This window comes from Hypanus sabinus, chromosome 6 (assembly GCF_030144855.1).
Source record: "Hypanus sabinus isolate sHypSab1 chromosome 6, sHypSab1.hap1, whole genome shotgun sequence".
NCBI classification, from domain to species: domain Eukaryota; kingdom Metazoa; phylum Chordata; class Chondrichthyes; order Myliobatiformes; family Dasyatidae; genus Hypanus; species Hypanus sabinus.
The window spans coordinates 91554862-91576200 of record NC_082711.1 but is presented as its reverse complement, the minus strand read 5'-3'; positions in this window follow the sequence as shown (position 1 = coordinate 91576200).

Sequence of the window (21339 nt, the reverse complement as noted above, 5' to 3'; positions counted from 1 at the left end):
TACTTCATGTACCAAATGGAGGTTTGATTATTTAGTGTCTTCAATACCCAGAGGGAATTTTGTCTTATATTTCATTACTACTGAGAGAAGCAGTGTATTGTACATAGAGACCTAAGCTAATCAATTGATCAACTCCAACTTAGTTCATTGAAGATTGCTGCATTCAGTAAAACAGCCTTGCAAAGTTGGTAAATTTATACAATGAATTTTAGAATGCAAATAGCTACACTGGGAAATGTGTTTTTAATACCAACTTGCCAATGACTTTTTAACATATTTGGTTTTTAATGAAAAATGTAGTGGTAATTTATTTTGTCAAAAATGCTGATTTATAGAGAAGCAATAATTTGACAATTTCCTTACAGTACTAGCATCTAAGTCCTGAAGTGCTGACTGTGCAGTGTTGCAAATTTTCCTTGTGACCATGTAAGTTTCCTCCAAGGTGCTCTGTTATCCTCCCACATCCCAAAGGCATGTTCGTGTCTGGTTAATTGCCTCTGTAAATGATTCCTGGTGCGTAGATGAGTGGTAGAATCTGGTGGAGGGATCACTTAATGGAATGTGGAGGGAATAAAATGGGTGGTTGACGGTCAGAATGGACTAGGTGAGCTGAAGGGCCTAGGCTCATGCTATGAACTTGACTCCAAAAGCAGAATTCAAAAATGCCCATCTTGCAAATCTTTGTAAATTCCCTTTCAAGCAAACTGTTATAATTTCATAGGCCATGTTGGAAATTACAGGTGAATGAGTACAAGATAAAATAAACATTGATCTTCATTACAGGAACAGTGACAGATAACAGTCAAAGGCAGTATTGAAGGACTATGTGTGGAATCACAGAACTCAGAAATCTAGTGCCACCAGGCCCTTGTTCCATTGTTCCTGGCATTAGCTCAGAAGAAAGGGAGCCCTCAGTATTTTTGAGAAAGTAACACAGACATGTGCTTTGACATTTTTAAAAATGTTAGTAAATTTAACATTGGACTTTCAGAATTATAAGTGGAATATTGATTTTCAATCAAGTTATTGTGGCATTCTTCTTCTGGACTACAGACAACTCAAAAACAGGCAAGAATGACTCCAACGTAGTTTGAAGACTACATTGTTGCTCTTTTCCATCCTACATATTTTGCCCACAAATTGACAAGGAGATGGGGAGCATATGAGGTGATGTAGTTAGAACCATTAATGTTTGGGCAATCTTTATGTCAGAGCCTTACTTGCAAAAGATCATCAGGTTCGTGATTAACAGTCATTGGGGTTGAGGAGTGACAAATGAAACAAGAAATTGCAATAGGATGGATTGTGGAATGGTCTCTTTCAGATAATGATAATAAGTTTTGGGTCAGGTTTACCATAACCAATGGGAGAGGATTGTTTATAAATTGAAGGGAGGAGTTATAGAAGAGGGAATATCTATTATTATTGTCAGAATTGACACCTCTAAGTTGCACTGAAGTTCCCTGGCGTCCTTGTGCACAGGCGCGCACACACACACACACACACACACACACACTGTCTCTCAGAGTGACAATCATAAAATTATAGAAAACTGGACCATCAGAAAGACATACAATGGGGAAACAGGCTCTTCAGCCCAATAACTCAGTACTGTTCATCAAACAACTATTGATACTTATCCCACAATAATCAATTTTTTAATTATATTTTCCCTGAATTCTCACCAACATCACCCAAATTCCGTGGGTCACCTACACCCGAGGAGCAAATTACCATGCGTAATTAACCTATTCAGCCACGGGTCTTAGAGATACAGGAGAAAACCAAACCACTCAAAGGAAACCCACAGGGTCTCAAAGAGACCATGAAAATTTAACACAGATACCATCTGATGTCAGTTCCTCAGTGGATGGAGCTCCAAGCCAGCAATTCTTTTGGGTGCCATATGGTATCACCCTACATTGACGGGCTTTTTAACAACACTAAAGTGCACATAAAATTTTCAAGGATATGACATTTATATGCACACACACACACACACACACACACACACACACACGTATTTCAGTATGTGCATGCTCTCTGATAGAGTATTTATCCACGTTTGGAAAGGCAAAGATGATGCAGTGTTATCAGCTCCATGATGAAGGTAGTCTTCATGTGTTCCAGTCTTTTGAAAAGATAACCAAAAGGATTGATAAGGGCAGGGTAGTAGATATTATCTACATTGACTTTAGCAATGGTTTGTTAAGGTTACTCATGGTAGACTGGTCATAAGCTCAGGAAAATGTGGGATCCGGGATGAGCAAGCAAATTTGATGAGTGACAGAGATCTGCTCTTCTGATTAGTGGCTTGTGACCAGCAGTATGCCATAGGGATTGGTGCTGGGTCCTTCATTGTATGCCACATATATTTATGAGTTGAATAAGAATGTACTCATTTGTAATTTTGTATGATTCATAATTTTGCAGAAGACACAAACATGGTGCTATACTAGACAGTAAAAAAAATTATCTAAGGCTATAAAACAACTGGAAAAGTGAACAAGGGATTGGCAGTTAGAATTTAATTCAGACAATGTGAAGTGATACAGTTTGGGATGTTAAAACACCCAGGACATGCAGAGTGAATAGCAGCATCCTGAAAAGTATTGGTGAACAAAAAGCCCTTGGGGTACCTTGCCATTGTTCCCTAAAAGTGGCATCGGAGTAGACAGGGTTGTGAAGAACATATATAGCATGCTTGCTTCATTGAGCAAAGCTTTGAGGACAAGAATAGAATGTGATGTTGTAGTGTACAAGATATCGGCTAAACCACAATAGAGAGCATTGTGTGTAGTTTTGGTTGGCACACTTTGAAAAGGGTGTGATTAAGCTGAAAAAAGTTCAGAAATGGTTTGCAAGCATGTTGCCTGGACTGGAAGCCTTGAGTATAAGGAGATACTGGAGAGGCTGGGACTGTTTTCCACGGAGCAAAGAAGGTTGAGTGATGACATGATAGAGGTATATAACATTTTGAGTAGAAATGTTTTGGGTAGAAAGCCACTGCTGTCTTCCCATAGTGGGGAAGAGTAGAGGGCACAGGTTTAATATGGGAAAGGGAGATTTAAAAGGGATCAGAGGGGTACATTTTTCACACAAAAAGACATTGGTATTTGAATCAAGCTACCAGGGGAGGTGATAGAGGCAGGAACAGTAAGACATTTAAATAGCATCTGTACAGGTGTTTGAATAAGCAAGGTATATAGGAAGATGACATTAATGTAGACAAATGGATTAGTATACATACACATGATAATTGGCAATGATATATGGATGGATTCCATGTTGCATCTAGAATTATAGATTTTTCTGCAAACAAGTAGTCATGAATTGGTATTTATAGTATTACAACTAATCCGTAGGAGTATTTTCCCAGTATTCAGTCAATACAATTGTATTGAAGTTTTACAGGCTGATGTACATCATAAGCCAAATTGTATGATTTCTTCCACACTTTTTCTACATTAATTATTTGATTACCACTTGAAAATTAAGTCTGAATTGATGAGAATGTGTTTATAATAAGTTTTTAAAAAAGCATTGCTAAAGAAACCAGCATTTCAAGAGCTCAGGAAAGATCATTCAAAGCTATTGGAAGTCAAAGCTATTGTAAAAGCAACAGAAAGGACATACAACAAAGCAAATATTAGTGGGAAGATAGAGGATTAGGAAGTTTTTAAAAACCTACAGAGAACAACTAAAAAAATTATTAGAAGGGAAAAGATGAAATATGAAAGCAAGCTTGAAAATAATATTAAAGTGGATTGCAAAAGTTTTTTCAAGTATGCTAAAAATAAAAGAGGAATGAGAGTGGATATAGGACCACTAGAAAATGAGGCAGGGACAATAATAAAGGGGACAAGGAGATGGCTGATGAACTAAATGAGTATTTTGCATCAATCTTCACTGTGGATGATACCAGCAGTATGTCTGATGTTGTAGTGTGTGAAGGAAGAGAAGTGGGTGCTGTTACTATTACAAGAGAGAAGATGTTCAAAAGCTGAAAGATCAAAAGGTACATAAGTCACCCAGACCAGATGAACTGCACCCTAAGGTTCTGAAAGAGGTAGCATTAGTAATGATCTTTCAAAAATCAATGGACTCTGGCTTGGTGCCAGAAGACTAGAAAATTGCAAATGTTACTCCACTTGTTAAGAAAGGAGGAAGGCAGCAGAAAGAAAATTTAGTCTAGTTAGTCTGATCTCCATGGTGTGGAAAACGTTAGAGTCAAATGTTAAACATGATGGAGTACTTGGTGCCACAGAACAATATAGTAAAATGTCAGCATGTTTTCCTTCATGGAAAATCCTGCCTGACCTAACTGCTAACTGCTAGGACTCTTTGAGGAGATTACAAGAGGGATAGATAAAGGAGATGCAGGGCATGTTGTATATTTAGACTTTCAGAAGGCCTTTGACAAGGTGCAACACATAAGGCTGCTTACCAAGTTAAGAGCCCAAGGTATTACAAGAAAGTTACCAACATGGTTAGAGCATTGGCTGATTGGTAGGAGGCAACGAATTAGGATAAAAGGATCCTTTTCTGGTTGGCTGCCAGTGACTAGCGGTGTTTTGCTGGGGTCAGTGTCAGGACCACTTCTTTTTATGCTGTATATAAATGATTTAGATGATAGAATAAATGGCTTTGTTGCCAAGTTTGCAGATAATACAAAGATTGGTGGAGGGGCAGGTAGTGTTCAGGAAACAGGTAGGTGCAGATGGAATTAGACAGATTAGGAAAATGGGCAAGAAAGTAGCAAATGAAATATAATGTTGGAAAATGCATGGTCATGCACTTGGAAGTAGAAATAAAAGTGCAGACTGTTTTCTAAACAGGAAGAAAATCCAAAAATCTGAGATGCAGATGGATTTGGGAGTCCTTGTGCAGAACACCCTAAAGGTTAACTTGCAGGTGGAGTTGGTGGTGAGGAAGGCAAATGCCATGTTAACATTTATTTCAAGAAGTCTAGAATACAAGAGCAAGGATGTAATGCTGAGAATTAATAAGGAACTGGTGAGGCCTCACCTTGAGTATTGTAAACAATTTTGGGACCCTCATCTTGGAAGAGATAGGCTGGCATTGGAAAATGTCCAGAGGAGGCTCACAAGGATGATTCCAGGATTGAAAGTGTTATCATACGAAGAAAGTTTGATGGCTCTGGGTCTGTACTCACTGGAATTCAGAAGGACGGGGTGGGGGGGGAACTCATTGAAACCTTTCAAATCTTGGAAGCACTAGACAGAGTAAATGTGGAAAGGATGTTTCCCATGGTAGGAGCGTCTAGGACAAGAGGGCACAGCATCAGATAGAGAGGCACCCTTTCAAAACAGAGATGCGGTGAAATCCCTTTAGCCAAAGGGTATTGCATTTGTGGAATTTATTCCCACATGAAGCTGTGGACGCCAGGTCATTGGATGTATTTAAGGCAGAAATTGATAAGTTCTTGATTAGACATGGCATCAAAGGTTATGGGGAGTAAGCCAGGAACTGGGTTGAGGAGGAGAAGAAAAATGGATCAGCCATGATTAAATGGCAGAGCAGACTCGATGGGCCAGGGGGCCTAATTCTGCTCCTGTCTTGTGGTCTTGTATTGCTTGTTTTGGTTTTTGTTCCTGTATGATTTATTAATAGCATCTGATCACATGATGCTGAAGCAACTCATAATCACAAGACATTTTTCCTTACTCAAACAGGTGAAGTTAAGAAGGTGTTTTCCACTATAAATGGTTTAAGTTTTCAATTGTACTGAAAACCATGCTGAGTCTAATTTTATGACTTAAATGTTTTACTGTAACCACTCAGCTCCACAGCCTTGGTCCAAGTGTAGATACAAGAGAATTCCAAAGGTGAAAGTGACTTCACTTGAAATCAAGACAGCATTTGTATGTGCATGCATCAAGGAACCTAGGTAATAACAAAGTCAAGGAACTTCAAGAGTAAGCATTCATTTATCTTTATGGGTTATAACGTGCACAAAATGGCTGTGGTTGTTAGGGTTCCAGATTAATGCAATGGTTCCTCAGGGCAGTGTCCAAGGCTCAGCAATCTTCCTTTGGTTTATCAATGACCTTCATCCATCATAATATTCTGCACAATATTTTCAACTCCATTAGCAATTGGCACATGAAACTATCCATGACTGTATTTCTTGGCAAGGTTCTGGCTTGATGTGATAGGGTGGCTAGCAATATCTCCACTAAAGGAGTTCCAAGCAATTACGATTTCCAAAAGCAAAGAAAAATGGTAACCTTAGCTTTGACATTCAATGGCATTGTTGTCACCCAGTCTCCATCATTAACATTCTGGGAGATATAATTGACCAGAAATTAACTAGATCAATGTAATAGATAATTAGCTATAAGAGCTAGGTTGAATTTGGGTGTCTTCCAGCAAGAGACTTGGCTTCTGATAGCTCAAACCCTTTCCACCGTCTACAGGGAATAAATTGGAATGTATTACTATCCACTTGCCCAGACAAGTTCAATGTCACCAACACTCAAAAAGCTCAATAGCATGCAGAACAAAGCAGCCCACTTGATTGGCAGCACAGTCATCTTTGAAATGTTCCCACAGTCAATGACCTTGCTTTAAGGACTCTATATCTCATGTTCTCATTATTTAGTACATTTTTTTTATATTTGCATTTACAGTTTGTTGTCTTCTGCACTCTGGTTGATCTTTCATTGTTCTGGTTATAGTTACTGTTCTATAAATTTGCTGAGTATGTCCACAGGAAAGTGAATCACAGGGTTGTATATGGGGACATATCTGTACTTTGATAGTAAATTTACTTTGAACTATATTTTCATTCCATGTCACGAAATAGCTACAGTGTGTAATATTTTTTTTAAAATGTGTAAAATTTACTCCCCTGCACCTCCCAAAACTCATGGCATCTAATGCCAGACAGAAGAGCAGAAAATATATGAGAAAACAACTATTGATAACACTCTCACCCAATCTCACATCATCCTAATTTGAAGCATATGTCCATTCATTCAATGTAACCACAACCAAACTTTCCCACCTACAGACGGATGGGAAGTGTCTTCACCTGAATGACTGTTTTATTTAACACAACTCCTTGAGGGCCATTTAGAGATGGGCATTAAACCCTGGTCTTGGAAATACCACACAAGCTCTGAGCAACAAACAAAACAAAACAGAATGAGGGTTTTGTGTAAACCTCAAAAATAAATCAGTCACTAAATTAATGTCATCTGTTTCAAACTGTGATGTAAAAAAGTCAACAAACTTTTGTCACTGGAGGCTGTAAGCCATCTTAGCCGTAAACAGACTAGCAAAGAATTAATCAGTGAGATAGTTCGTAGTACAACACAGTACATGTACATATGAGACTTCATTTATGAAAAGCTCTATACAACTAGAATGGATCAGGGGACTTGCACTATTCAGTCCAATTAGGGAACAATATGGCATTTAACCAATTTGCATTAACAATTGGAAATGAAGGAACTTGGCCTTGTACTTCATTGGAAGTTCAGTTTTATGTGTAATCCAGATTGTGCCCCTGAGCACAGTCATTATAATATTCTGAAGAAGTTATTGTGTTGGCATGCTCAAACTCTAGTGGTAATTAGGACAGAAGTTGTGTAGTAGCAGGATCAGATCCCATGGAGGAGAAGAATTTACTGATTGTAAAATAAGCATTACTCAATTCTTTGAGTATGTGTTAGGGGAATTCTTGTTTTTAGCATTTAGTGCTTGATGCACAGCTAAGACAAGCAACATCTTCCCACCATGGTGCTAAGCTCTTCTTCTGTCAACTCTGTCTCCAACCCCACTTCCTTGCCAAGGATTCTCCACTCTGCACTGATGACCCCTTCTCACGTCTCCAACCTTCTGTCAATTTTTGAACACCCGGCTCTGGTTCTCTGACTGCTCTGGATCTTTTCACCTCTAGCTGCTGACGAGTCATCACCAAACTCGACTTCAGCACTCCTGTCTCTCCTCGAACTTTACCCCCTCTGAACACACTGCCCTCCACTCTCTCCGCACCAATTAAACCCATAGACAAAAAGGGGGCTATTGTAGTGTGGCAGACTGACCTTTACCTTGCTGAAGCCAGGTGGTAAATCTTAGACACTTCTTCTTAGTTATCCCTTGTAAAGGACCCCACTCCGGACCATCAGAAAATTGTCTCTGACACCATTACTAACCGCATCAATTCTAAAGAACTCTGAATCTTGCCACGAATTTGCCTTGTACAGGTATGGATTGTTTCACCAAACTCATAGCTCCCCTACTTTGCTCTGTTCATTTCTACCTTCTACCCAAGATCCACGAAACTAACTGTCCAGGTAGACCTATTGTCTCTGTCTGCTCCTGCCCCACTGAACTCTTGTCCTCATAATTTGATTCTACTCGATCCCCCTCAGATCCAAACCTTGCCACATACATCTGCAACACTTCACATGTTCTCCATCTCAACAACTTTTAATTACCTGGCCCTGACTATCTCATTTTAATCAATGATATCCAGTCTCTATGCACTTCAATCCCACAACAAGGTCTTAAATCTCTCCGATTATTTCCAAACAAAAGACCTAACGAATTCCCCTCCACCACCACCCTCCTCCATCTGGTAGAACTGGTCCTCACCCTCAAAAATTTCCCTTTTGCTCCTCCCACTTTCTCCATTGGTACCCACATGGGCCACAGCTATGTCTGCCTTTTTGTTGACTACATAGGACAGTCCATGTTCTAAGCCTTCCTTGGTAATGCTCCTCAAGTCTCCCTGTGCTACACTTACCCCCTTACCTCCATTCAGGGCACAAAAAGTCCTTCTAGGTGAGACAGCACTTTACCTGTGAATCTGTTGGGGTTGTCTATTATACTTGCTGCGCCTGATGCTGCCTCCTCTACAATAGAGAGTCCTGACATAAATTGAGGGACTGCTTTATTGAGCCTCTCTATTCCATCCATCGAAATACAATTTCACGGAGACCAGCAATTTTAATTCTTAATTCCATTCCCACCTTGACATGCCAGTCCATAGACTCCTCTTTTTCCAAGAGGAGGCCACCTTCGGAGTGGAGGAGTAACACTTTGTATGACATCTAGGTAGCTTCCAACCTGATCAATTTCTTCTTCAAGTAAAATTTTTTCCTCCCCTTCCCTCTTCTTCTATTCCCCACTCTGCCCTCTTACTACATCTGCTTGCCTCCACATTGCCTCCCCCAGCTGCTCCTCCTTCTTCCTTTTCTCCCATGGTTCACTCTCTTCTCCTATCAGATTCCTTCTTCTCCAGCCCGATACCTTTTCCACCCACCTGGCTTCACCTATCACTTTCTAGCTTGCCCTCCTTATCATCTTTTCATTCTGGCATTTTGCCCCCCTTCCTTCCTTTCCAGTCAGAAAGAAGGGTCTTGGCCCAAAAAGTTGACTGATTATTCATTTCCTTAGATGCTGTCTGACTTGCTGAGTTCCTCAAGCATTTAGTGTATGTTGTTCTGGATTTCCAGCATCTGCACAATCCCTTGTGTTTATCATGTTCCCAGTATATCATTTGCAGCATCTCTTCCATCAAGTGCATATTATAATATCAATGAGATAACTCAATGCATCCAACACCACCCAAGAATGGTGATTTGAATTGTGGAAGTACGTTCTTCTATTAAATACTTAATAAGGAATGGACAACAAAGAACAGAAGTGTTATGCCAATTTATATTTTATGATATAAGATTAATCCATCATTGGATGAGCTTTTCCTGGAGACTCACACCAGAGGATGCATTACAAACTAGATAAAGGTTTAATGCTGACATTGATTTGTGTAGCGAATTTGGATGGGCTCTCAGTGACTCCTGCATTTCTGTTTGTGGCTGGTAAATTGACACCAACAATAAATTTCTTTACTACATAACCATTCATTCCATGCTGGCATTAGAAAGAGTTTTGTATCCACAAGCATTCAGGAAGTGACTGATGTGGTGTTCTGCAAGGCTGACAGGTTCATCCATTTTCCAGGCATCCTAAGAGGCAATCGGTGAGACAGCCGATATTTTAGCTGTTGATGCCTTTCCTGTAGTCTTGGGTGTGGCAGTATATACCTACATGGCTGATTTAAGTGAGTCCAGTGACAGATACAAAGCACCTGGTCTTCAATGCCTCACTGTGCTGTTGGTCTGCAGCACTGATGACAAATTGTTGGAATCAAAACCATATCTTCCAGAGAAGGTTATGTATTCTTCTGTTACTTGAGAAATTGTGATGTTTCTGATGAATACTTGATATGGATTGAAACATAAAGCATATATCAAAAGCTACTAAACTGAAGACTGATAATTGGAAATACATAATTGAAGACAAACTTCCATTATAAACATTAAACTTGAAGCATGAGTCATCCACAACACCTCACGCCTTTTCTGCTCTCTCTTAAAATTATATTCGATCTAATTGTATCCTCGTTGCAGTCCAGGCCCAAAGCATTAACCCACTTGTTTAATGCCCTAAAATATTCAAAGACTACTTCCACCACACTTTGAGGAAGATTCAACATTGAATGAGCAAACAAAAATCTTGCCTCATCTTCACCTTAAATGGGAAATCCGGTACTTTCAAATAGCAATCAGTAATTCTAGATTCCCCCACAAATAGGAATCTTCTCTATATCTACTCTGCCAAGAGATTTAAGCATTTATATACTTCAATCCCCTCTCACTCTTCTAAATTCCAGTGGATACAAGCCTAACCTGCCCAATCTTTTCTCACAGTACAATCAATGATCTTGTCCGAAATCCTTGGGGCCAGTTGCATTTTGGAATTCAGATTTTTTGGGGATTTCAGAATCCCTCCTTATTGGTTCCGGGCCCCCTTGCAGATACCAAAAAACACATATGCTCAAGTCCCTTATTTAACCTGTCTCAGTGCAGGTGGACTTTAGGACTCGGCAGAGCTCCAGACCTATGTACATCCTCCCGTACACTTTAAATCATCTCTAAATACAATGTAAATGCTATGTAAACAGTTGTTATATTGTGTTGTTTAGGGAATAATGATCAGAATTTTTTTTTTTATTTCCAACAAAAACATTCAAAAAAACATAAAAGTATACAGCTTCAAACAAACCGAATCAAACACATGCTAAATGAATTATTGGAATAAATGTAGAACGTCACTGTCACTATAAAACTTCAGAAACTTGTCTTTCTGTTTCTTTAAATCATATACAGTGGTAGTTCCGACATCATATTCTTCAGTAAGACACTGCACAGACACACCACGATCAAGCTTCTGAAATAACTCCACTTTCTGCGTTATTGATAATGATAGATGCTTCCTTCTCTTTCTTCTCATTGCTACAGCCCTTTTTGACATTTTCACAGTGAAATTAAACACAAAGTCAACAGTGAACACAAAATATCAGCGAACAACAAATGCATGTGTAACCAGTACAAGTGCTGAGCCACACCTTACGTTTGGCGGCCTCTGCTAGTGCTGCCACGTCACACCTGAGTGACGTCAGCTATTGGCGAGAAAACTTCGGTTTTCAGAGCTTTTTGGATAAGAGATTGTGGACTTGTAGTTACAGATATGGCCCCCTCATCTATGCAAGGAGGTTATTGAAGGTCAGAGACATACTAGATCACTACCTGGATACCTTTGACTCCAGATTTGGTCTCACCAGAAATGGAAGTATATTCTCCCCACCTTTCTATTAAAGTCTTCCTGCAATAAACAATATTATTCAGTTAGGTTTCCTAATTACTTGCTTCTATGCATACTGTTCTGTGAAACATGCATCAGGTTACCCACACAATATAAGCTGAAGTCCCAGCACCAATAGATGTGGCACATCATTCATTACATCTCAGCAAAGAGAAAAAAGAACTTAATTCTGCTTATTTTTAGCAACCAATCTTACATCCACAACAACATCTTTCCTACTAAACTATGATCTTTTATTTTCCATAATAATCAACAGTTGAACATACAGATGACAATCTAAATATAGTGTATCAACTACTTATCCTTTATCCACATCACATTACTTAGTTTCAAAGAATCCCAACAAAATGTTACAGCATGATTTTTCTTTCAACAAACAATGTTGACCTTGCTTGATTATCTTGAACTTGTCTTCCATAAAAGTAGGCTGCATCCCTACCTCTTTTGAATAAAGTAATTTTCTGTGTTCTTTTCAATTCTAATGGAACTTCCACCTCTTATTCCAGAGACTTCTGGCAAATTAAAATCAATATAATTTCACTAGCTGCAACTTTTGCAGACTCAGGAAAAAGTTCATCAGAATGTAACCTACAATTTGAAATGTATCACTTCCACTGAGATTGTAATTTTCCTAAATTCTTTTTTCCTCACCGATACCACTTTATGTCTCTTTCTGGGAAGACTGATGTAAGATAATTCACTAATTTACTTGTTGCCTCCTTATGTTCCAGTATTAATTCAACAAACTCAAATTCTCTTGGACTAATGATCATTTTGTGAACTCTTGTTCAAATATTTATAGAATTTCTTACAAATTTCTTACAAATTTTCTAATTTTTCCTCCATCATTAATATTTTTTTTTATCTTTGCTGCTTTATTTTATATTCAGTCCATACTTTTGACCTGTCACTCAACTGTGCACAATTATATATATTCTTTCTTTGATAATATCTTTAACCTCTCTGATTTCTCCCCCAACAAAAATGCTGGGTATTGTGAAAGATCCCCTTAAATGTCAGCACTGCCTCGCAGTTGGCTGATCCCTTTGCTTAATGTGCCGGTTCACTTTAGCTAACCCTGCTTTCTCATGCCTCTTGATTGCTGTCATGTAAGTAAGTGTCAAATATTAGTATTGGACCTGTTCTCTCCACTTAAGACATGTATTTAAACATAGAAAACCTACAGCACAATACAGGCCCTTCAGCCCACAATACTGTGCCAAACATGTACTTACTTTAGAAATTACTTCGGGTTACACATAGCCCTCTATTTTTCTGAGCTCCATGTACCTATCCAGGAGCCTCTTAAAGGACCCTATTGTATCTACCTCCACCACAGTCAGCAGCAGCCCATTCTACATACTCACCACTGTCTGTGTAAAAAGCATTCCCCTACCTACCTATTATTGAAGTGTGTATACAGTATACAACTTTGAGATTTGTCTTCCTCACAGACAGCCATGAAACAAAGAAAACCATGGAACCAGGTCAAAGTAAAACATCAATCACCCCTCCCCCCACAATATGCAAAAAAAGCAAATCACACAAAAAATGAACAAAAAACACAGAATATAAAACAAAAAAAAATGGAAGAGGCCAGGCGTAATCATCAGACTGAATGTAAAATCCAATCATAACAGAATAGCAACTATGCAAGAATGCCTTCATGAAGAAGTCATTAATCAATCCTACCTTGTTACACAATACAGATCTAACATTTCCCACTGTCTAATTAACGAGAATGATCTTTAAAACACTTTTTTTCCATGTTAACCTTGCCCATCTCATTTTTTTCCACATGTAGATTAAAATCCTCATAATTTTTGTTGCTTCTTCCTGACAGGCCCCCATTAGTTCTTCCTTTAAACTCCGTCCTGCCATTCAATTACAATTCATGATCCTGTACCCTACTCCTTCAAGGGTTGTATTGGTTTTTATTTCCTGTGTTCACCCTAACTGCTTCAGAATCTCATTTCCTGAATTTAGACTATTCCTCTCTAATGCACCATGATCATTTTAATGAACAGAGTCAATACTACACCTTTCTTTAGTTTTCTGTCATGTTAATAAATGTAGGCTCAGGATAAGGGTGAGAGAGAGAGTAAAGGATGACCAGAGTAGTTGAATCCTGATGATACTATTAACAAAAATTGCTTGTAACTTTCTCTCATTGTTAGCCTTCCCAAAGAGTGGAAAATAAGAGGTTATTTATTAATAATTATGTGCACAATGATCCTTGCATCTGCAGTGAAAGTCTCACTGTAGGGAAAACTCCACTGAATATTACCAGTGTAAACTGCGACCAATGCAAATTACTGACACTTATACTGTTTGTGTTTCCAGTTCAAATGGAACTAATTAAAGTTTAAACTCTTGCATTGCTGCCCGCTTATCCTCGGCGACATAATTCCATGAACTATAGGTTGAAAACTATCACCAAGCAGATGGTGAAGTCATCCATTGTTAGATCTGGTTGGATAAAAGCAGATATTCTGAGATTTGGCTTTCTCTGCCCAGGTCTCCTATTACCTAAAAATTAACAAAGATCTTTCATCAAAATGATTAAAACTGGATAACTACTAATAATATCACACTGATGAAATGAAGAATGTTATTGCATTTGAAACAGGATGCTTCTACTATTGGGGGAAATAAATAAGTACAAAGCCTTCTTTTCCTGGCTTTAAAATTGATCTTAGACCAACATCTATCAGGGCTTGGAATTTATTACCAGGAATCTGAGCTTATAAGTGTTCCCAGGTGCTTGGATTAGTTATAAAAAGCAAATACTGAGAGAACATTATTCAGTACACAAGTATCTAGAATTCCACCCTTTAACTTAGAGAGAGAGTATTTGGTGCATTATATACACGGGTTCATCTAAATTATCATCATTCATTTTTCTGTTTGATGTTTAAGGTATTTTAATGTTATCTAACTGCTGTCCTAGAAAAATATTTGATACCATACTTTGAAACTATTGTGGAAAACATCACAATATTTTTCCCAGTCTCTGGAGCAAATTATTCTAAAGGTGGCCACGCTCCTAGAAAGCTAAGTTTTTCTCCACACAATTTAACTAAATTTACTCCATCTCAGTATCTCCTCATGTTGCATTTGGCCAATATCAAAATCTCAAACTTATCTGATCTGCTCCTGAAAATTAAAGTTTGCAAACCTTCATCATTCCCCTTGCAATTTTCTGCAACTCAGTGAGAAGAATTTGGCTTTCTTTTTCTAATTAGTAACCCTAGGCTACATGCTTTCATTGCAGTTATATCCTTTCAATATTTTGGCTTCACAAGGGCACTTTGGCTGAAAATTTAGCAAAGCAGGATAATGGCTTGAGTGTCCCAATTCAAAGTTCAAAGATTCAAAGTAAATTTATCATCAAAGTATTTATACAGTACATAATCCTAAGATTAGTCTTCCTCACAGACAGCCATGAAACAAAAAAAAACCATGGAATCAATCCGAAAAAGCAACATCAACCCCACCACCAACCTGCATGCAAAAAAAAATAAAACAAGTCATGCAAACAGCAAGAAGACAAACAAGCGAAAAACACAGAATATGAACCACAAAATTGAAAGAGCTCAGATATATTCAGTTCAGCTCAGTTTGCTATCTGCAGGCTGCGGTGATCAAAATCACCCAAAATAGCAACAAAAAAAGGGAGTGAACAGAAACCAGAAACACATCATAACATGAAGTACAGAGTCCAATGGACAAACTGGATAGATTAAAACTTGCTCAAGACCCATAGACTCCTGCACCATACTCCAACAATATCGAGGGAGAACGAGAGAGAGGAAGAGAGAGGCCATTCGAACACAGGGACCTTCCTTCAGGAGTAGGGAGTAAGAGGTAGATAAAAAATAAAAGACAATCTATTAACTAATAAGCAAACATAAGGAAATCTGCAGATGCTGGAAATTCAAGCAACACACACAAAATGCTGGTGGAACGCAGTAGGCCAGGCCGCATCTATAGGGAGAAGCGCCGTTGACATTTCGGGCCAAAATGAAGGGTCCTGACGAAGGGTCTCAGCCCAAAACGTTGACAGTGCTTCTCCCTATAGATGCTGCCTGGCCTGCTGTGTTCCACCAGCATTTTGTGTGTGCTGCGTTTATTAACTAATAAATTATTTCTCTATACTTCTTTAAACATACCACCATTGTGCAGTTATACAATATTCCTGAAATCTGTGATATCACAGCATTGATTAGAATTTTCTAAATATAATTCTATATTTTATCGAGAATTACACAGTGTTTAAAGAACAGGTCAATTACTACAAATAAAGTTTATTCTCCAAGCAAGCCCATCCCACTCCCTGCTAATCCTTTAGTCAGTCTTCCATGTGTATTGATATAATACATCTATGTTAGTCAATGTACAACTCTCCATTGTTGAAAATTCAACAATCTAATTTTGGTCTGGATAAAGATTCTAACATGTACAAGAATTCTGTTTGTCTCTGAATGGAAACATTTTATACACTTCAACTTGTTACACTCATTTATAATCCTAAAGGTCATTGTCCCTTCACAATTATTCTACAAAGGCATTGTTTTACAATATTTTCTCTTTCCATGAATTATATCGCAACTCCAAAATCAGGAATGCACAAACACCAGATGCGAGTAAGCTATTTAGTTCTTCAATGTTCTGTCATTTAACAAAATCAAAGCCAATTTCTCACATAACTTCGTATTTATAATTTTGCTATCAGCCTGTTCCAACATTTTGTGGGATTAGAGCTAATCTAAAACTTCAGTCCAGATACAAGATTCTGATCAAAATCCTTTAATACTTACATTAATTAAATCAAAAATTTTCAGATATAATATTAATATAGAATCTATCATAAATTCTAATTTGTTGAAGATAATTCCATTATTCTACAAGCTCCATTTATTGATATGTTGATGCAGCAACTAATGCTGTTTCTACACAGTTTTTAAATATCATGTAGATGATCACAGGAGAATCAAAAGCATTTGAGAGATAATAGGTTAGGCAAAATAAGTGTGACTGATAGAATTGATCTGGTGCTCACTGGACTGAAAAGCTTGTTTTGATGTCATAAGAAAATCTGTCAAATGACACCTCTTTAAAATTGAACTTCCATCATCCAAGTTGTCCATGTTAATAATGAAAAAAGTCCCAAAACAAATCCTTGTGTTCCAAGTTGTGTTTGTTGGGTTCCTTGTGTTTGAAAGTGTGTACCACTTCCAGAATTTTACCTGCTGTTCTTGGCTACCACATCCAATACTTCATAGAGACTTTAAAGAGGAATGTGCTATATATAGTGAGGGTATACTCATATAAAGTACCAGTTATAACAACTTTATCTAGCCAGATGATCTGATTTTATTCATAACACAATACCTTATACAGGTCTTTTGAAAATTCAAATACATGCTTATTGCTGCCCTACTCTTCTCTGCTTGTTCTGAGAATTCTTCAAAAAATCCATAATACATGTTTATCAGGTGGTGAGCTTTATATTTTTCTTCTTTTCAAGACTTTTCTATTGGCGCTTTGAACGACAAACAGTATCATCATGTTTTACATGAAAAGCTCATTTAGAATGATTCTGTGTGTGGCTGACAAGGCAAGATTAATGAGTATTGCAAGTTATATAATGCAGAGGCTTGTCAGACCAGTTCGGAGAGCAAAGGATCAATGACATTAATGTACAGTTGGGATGCATGTGGACAATGCTAAATAAAAGTGGAAAGCTTCTATCTCCAAAGGATCTTGAGGAATATACACTCAGTGTCCACTTTATTAGGTACTCGTTGGCATCCTGAACAGTGTGTGGCAAGCTGTTATATCCGCTGATTTATCCCAGGCCAGCAGACAAAGCTTCAAGCCGATGTTCTCATTTTCACCATGCCTAGTTTACCGGCATATAGTTCCTCCAACACTCTAGCTCTCAGCTTGGATGCTACGACAACTCTCAAACTCCATGTAAGACTACTCCATCAAGAGTAAGTTTATTCTGGTGCAGGGAAAATGGGGGAGTTGGAATTTCTGTTGCACATTCCCGCCAAACTGAGACAGTGTGGGGTCTTGTCTAGTTTCCCTTTGGATCATTTCTGCCGTAACAGGGAGACTTTTGATTTGCATTAGAAAGAATATGTCAAGAGGAGTGTCCTCTATTCTAAATTTTTCAGGTATTTCCATTTCCAAGTGTAAACTTGACAATCCATTAGCATTTCCATGATTAATTGTCCTCCAGAATTCGATCTTGTAATGGAGTCCTTCTCTGCATTCATGGTGCTGCTGTTAGTTGAACAACCTTCTGCCAACTGAAATGAATACTAGTGATTGATGATCAGTAATGAAGGTAAACTCTTTCCAACACAAGTAATGTGTTTACACCCCAGAGTAGAAATGGCCTCTCTGTCAATCTGTGCATAATTCTTTTTCTGCAGCAGTAAGGGAATGTGATCCAAAAGCTACCAGGCATTCATTTTCATCACTCATACCATGTGACATGACGGCAACTACACCATAAGGCACCCAGGCAAGCTTCACTGGACAATATGGATGTACAGAGTCAGAGTCAGACATAACCATTTATTTTGCTCTTTGGAAAACCACCTCATGCTGCTTTGTCCATTGTCGTTTCTTCAGGTGATGGAGCACAGTAGCCAGGTCTGGAAGGAATCTGTATAGTAATTGAAAAATCCTAAAAAAGACCGCTATTGTAACATATTCGTTGGCCTTAGGGCATCCACCACAGCTTGAGCTTTCTCAGTACATTTGTGTAAACTTTTGTATCAATGGTGTAACCACAGTAATTGATGTTTGGTTTAAAGATTTCACATTTGTCACATTGTGCTATGACCCCACAAGTTACTAATATTTTAACACTATCTTGAGATTGTAGAGATGCTTGTTGATATCCTCATGAGTAAAATTATCTCATCATGTAACACTGAGTGCTTGGGCAGCCTTGCAGCATCTGGTCCATAGCTTTCTACCAGAGTGCTGGTGCAGAAGGTATTCCAAGAGTAAGCCTATTATAGTGATAAAGCCCTTTGTGAGTGTTTGCGGTGATAAACACTTTGGACTCATCTTCCATCTCCATCTGTAGGTAGAAACTTAGAAACATAGTAACATAGAAAACTTACAGCACAATACAGGCCCTTGAGCCCACAAATCTGTGCCGAATGTGTACTTACGGAAAAATTAACTAGGATTATCCATAGTATCGTATCGTATTACCCTATCGTGTCTGCCTTCACCACCATTGCTCGCAGCCCATTCCACGCACTCACCACTCTCTGCGTAAAAAACTTATCACTGACATCTCCTCCGTACCTACTTCCAAGTGCCTTAAAACAGTGCCCTGTCATGTTAGTCATTTCAGCCCTGGGAAAAAGCTTCTGACTAGTCACATGATCAATGCCTCTCATCATCTTAAACACCTCTATCAGGTCACCTCTCATCATCCGCCGATCCAAGGCAAAAAGGCAGAGGTCACTCAACCTATTCTCATAATACTTGCACCCCAATACAAGCAATACAGGTAAGTCTCCTCTGCACACTTTCTATACTTTCCACATTCTTCCTGTAGTGAGGTGACTAGATCTGAGTGCAAGTGGGGTCTGACCAGGGTCCGAAATAGCTGTAACATTACCTCTCAGCTATTAAATTCAATCCCACAGTTGATGAAGGCCAATGCACTGTATGCCTTCTTAACCACAGAGTCAACTTGTGCAGCAACTTTGAGTGTCCTATGGACTCAGACCCCAAAATTCCTCTGATTCTCCACACTGCCAAGAGCCTTACCATGAATACTATATTCTGCTATCATACTTGACTAACCAAAATGACCTACCTCACACTTATCTGGGTTGAACTCTATCTGCCACTTCTCATCCCATTTTTGCATCTTATCAATGTCCCACTGTAACCTCTGACAGACCTCCACACTACCCACAACACCCCCAACCTTTGTGTCATCAGCAAATATACTAACCCATCCCTCCACTTCCTCATCCAGGTCATTTATAAAAATCATGAAGAGAAGGGGTCCCAGAACTACTGCTACTACCTTCATCAATGCGTTTAGTTATGTCCTCAAAATATTCAATCAGGCTCGTAAGGCATGACCTGCCTTTGACACAGCCATGTTAACTATTCCTAATCATATTACCCCTCTTCAAATGCTCATAAATCCTGCTTTTCAGGATCTTTTCCATCAACTTACCAACCTCTGAATTAAGACTTACTGGTGTATAATTTCCTGGGCTATCTTGTCTCCCTTTTTTGAATAAGGGAACAAAATCTGCAACCCTCCAATCCTCTAGAACCTCTCCTGTCCCCATTAATGATGCAAAGATCATCACCAGAGGCTCAGCAATCTCCTCCCTCATCTCCCACAGTATCCTGGGGTACATCTCATCCTGTCCCAGAGACTTATCTGACTTGATGCTCTCCAAAAGCTCCAGCGCATGCTCTTTTTTAATGTCTATATACTCAAGCTTTTTAATCCACTGTTAAGTCATCCCTACAATCACCAAGATCCTTTTCTGTAGTGAACACTGAAACAAAGTAATCATTAAGTATCTCTGCTGTCTCCTCCTCTTCCATACACACTTTTCCAGTTGTGTATGGCATTTTCATTTAACACTGTTTTACCCTTGATATGCTTAAGTTTCCAGTGTCATCCTTGAACTCTGCTATGGCATCATCCACTACCTTTCTTAATTCATGTTTACATGATCGTGTTGCAGGAGATGCAACATGCAAAGGTGGATGGATCTCCAACCAAGTTGTAGTTATCTCAGCCAGTTAAGGGCCCACAATGCTGGCCCTTCTGTTTTTACTACTGTACAATGTCCTGTGTATGTTACTCAAAATGGGTTTTTTGTTTGTTAAGAGTAGGAATGCTTCTTTGATAAGTGTTTCCCTCGCAGTTGTTTTGCTTTATAATTGTTGATATGGTAATTGTATTCATCTGTTAACCAATGGGGAATGTTATTTTGTCTTGTGAGGCTGGGAACTTGGGGGAGGGGTTTTTCGCGGGCTTTTGGGAGAGAGCTGGGAGGAGGACATCGAGGAAGGTGGATGTGCGCTGCACTGCTTGGAAGACCACCGGGCGTGGTCCTAGGTGCGAAGACGTGGAGGTCGGAGGCAAGTGATGAGGGATCGAATGGTTCAATGTTTGAGCTCCAACGATGTGCACTAAACTGACTGAACTTTGATAAGTTGGCGTCTTTTTTGTTTTTTTCCCTTGCATATATATTGTATTGCCTAATACTCTTTTAATTTTAGTAAACTCTTTAAAATGTATTTCATAATGGTATTTATTGTGGGCTTGATACTCTGGGCAGGCACGAGGCATAAACTCAATTTTCACAGCACCTGCGTGTACAGGAGGTGGGATTGGTGTGTAGCTAGATCTCCTTTTCCCCTAGACATATACCAGCCTGTTGGGTAAGTGTTACATTTGTGGGGGCTCATCAGGGATTGGATTGTCAGGGGCTGTGAAATCGCGCAGGCAGCAGAGCGGAAATGGACAGAGATATGATTGTTAGCTGGTGTGAATTTGAAGGTGTACCGGCGCAGTATGCCTGTGCAGTGAGCAGATTGAATTTTTGAGTTTCGGGAGACGCG